At 41.4% G+C, this 2,363-nt stretch overlaps 1 pseudogene across 1 annotated transcript; it reads left to right on the top strand.

Moving 5' to 3' along the window:
* Positions 1-208: 208 nt before the first annotated feature.
* LOC308417568 (dnaJ homolog subfamily A member 1-like) lies at positions 209-1,365 on the top strand (annotated as a pseudogene). The gene has a single exon. The product of its transcript is annotated as a dnaJ homolog subfamily A member 1-like (transcript).
* Positions 1,366-2,363: the final 998 nt, after the last annotated feature.

The following is a 2,363-nucleotide window of genomic DNA, read 5'->3' on the forward strand; positions in this document are numbered from 1 at the left end:
TTAGGACACACAGACAAGGATGTGCATAAACACACCAGTGACGTAAACTGTTTGAATGAGAAAAAGAAATAAAAAAGGAAAGACATGACTGGTACTGGGTTTTGGCACCAAATGAATAGAATAAGAAATATAAAAGGAAAAAGATGGAACTTTCCAGAATGCTTGGTGGGTGGTAGAGGAGTACCTTCTGGCTGAACTTTGATGATATTCTGGGGTCAAACCCAATGCCACCCAGGAAGAATTGAAAGAGGCATATAGAAAATCGGCCTTGAAGTACCACCCTGATAAGAATTCAAATGAAGGAGAAAAGTTTAAACAGATTTCTCAAGCTTATAAAGTTCTTGCTGATTCAGAAAGGGGGGGGATTATATGACAAAGGAGGTGAGCAGGTGATTAAAGAGGGAGGCATAGGTGCTGGTTTTGGCTCGCCCATGGATATCTTTGACATGTTCTTTGGAGGAGGAGGAAGAATGCAAAGAGAAAGGAGAGGTAAAAATGTTGTGCATCAACTCTCAGTGACCTTAGAAGACGTATATAATGTTGCAACAAGAAATCTGGCTCTGCAAAAGAATGTAACTTGTGACAAATGTGAAGGCTGAGGTGGTAAGAAAGGAGCGGTAGAGTGCTGTCCTAACTGCCGGGGTGGGTAGGACAGGCATGTAGATTAGGATTCATCAGATTAGACCAGGAATGGTTCAGCAAATTCAGGGAGTGCCAGGGTCATGGCGAACACATCAGTCCTAAAGACAGATGTAAAAGCTGCAATGGAAGAAAGGCAGTTAAAGAGAAGAAACTTTTAGGACTCATATTGATAAAGGCATGAAAGATGGTCAGAAGATAACATTCCATGGTAAAGGAGACCAAGAACCAGGACTGGAGCCAGGAGATATTATCACTGTGTTAGATAAGAAGGACCATGCTGTTTTTACAAGGCCAGGAGACCTTTTCTCGTGTATGGATGGACAGCTGGTGGATGCACTGTGTAGCTTCCAAAAGCCAATATCTACTCTTGACAACCGAACCATAGTCATCACCTCTCATCCAGGTCAGAGTGTCAAGCATGGGGATATAAAATGTGTGCTAAATGAAGGTATGCCAATATACCATCGGCCATATGAAAAGGGACATCTAATCATTGAGTTTAAGGTGAACGTTCCTGAAAATCACTTTCTCTCTCCTGATAAATGCTCTTTGCTGGAAAAACTCCTTCCTGAAAGAAAGGAAGAGGAAGAGACTGATGAAATGGATCAGGTAGAACTGGTAGACTTTGATCCAAATCTGGAAAGATGTCATCACTATTATGGAGAAGCCTATGAGGATGACGAACATCACCCCAGGGGTGGCGTTCAGTGCCAGACCTCTTAATGGGCCAGTCACTTTGACATTCTGTGTGCAGTAGTGAATGTGGGAAGGACTGTAAGCATAACATGCTCACTTCTTGGCTATTGTTTTTGTTTTAATATTCAACTATAGTAGTGTTTTAAAAGTTAAATGAAGAATAAACACAAACGTAAAAGCTCTGACTTTGCCCTGGATGTATGATGACTTTATTGTTAAGATGAAAATGAATGCTTGTAAAAACTAGTTTAGGAAGTTTCCTAGCTTCTGTTAGGCCATAACTTGTGTAACTGATAATAGCTGTGTACATTAGACTGACATGCTAGGTATGTGCTGTATGACCCTTCATTGTTAAGGTATGGAATTAAAATTCTGAATTTAACTGGTAATCAAAATAAATAAATAAATAAGTAAAAAAGTAAAAGACATGGCTGCTCCTAGGTATGGTGGAGGAGAGCGTTTATTCTAGATATAATCTAGATATAATCTTCAGGGAGAGCATAGCCAGAGGCAGGGCATCTGGGAGAGTTTAGAGTGGACATGACCCTGAGCCATGTGAGGAGAAGGCAGAGGAGGGTCAGGCACAGCAGCCAGGATACCCAAAAGACAGTAGATGAAATGAACCAGGTAGCCAAAAAGGTTGCATTATTTAGGGAAAGGCAGCTGGGAGATGGGCAACCCAGCTTCCAGGCTAAAGAAGTTTAGGGTAGGGGGTGGGGCATGTCTGCCAGGAGGACAGAGTAACAGGTAGAGACAGAGGGATGCTGGGAGAACTTGGTGGACAAGTCTGCTTTGATATGTTAAATAGGCACTTCAGCCATTTGTCTCAGGTTTAAACTCTTAACAATGTTCTCATCTTGAAAGTGCTGTTTTCTGTTTGCTTGGTTTTTTAAAAGATGTGTTTATTTATTTTATGTATATGAGTACACTGTAGTTGTCTTCAGACACATCAGAAGAGGGCATCAGATCTCATTACAGATGGTTGTGAGCCACAGATGGTTGTGGTTGCTGGGAATTGAACTCAG

Source organism: Micromys minutus (assembly GCF_963924665.1).
Source record: "Micromys minutus genome assembly, chromosome: 1".
In the NCBI taxonomy this organism is placed as follows: Eukaryota; Metazoa; Chordata; class Mammalia; order Rodentia; family Muridae; genus Micromys; species Micromys minutus.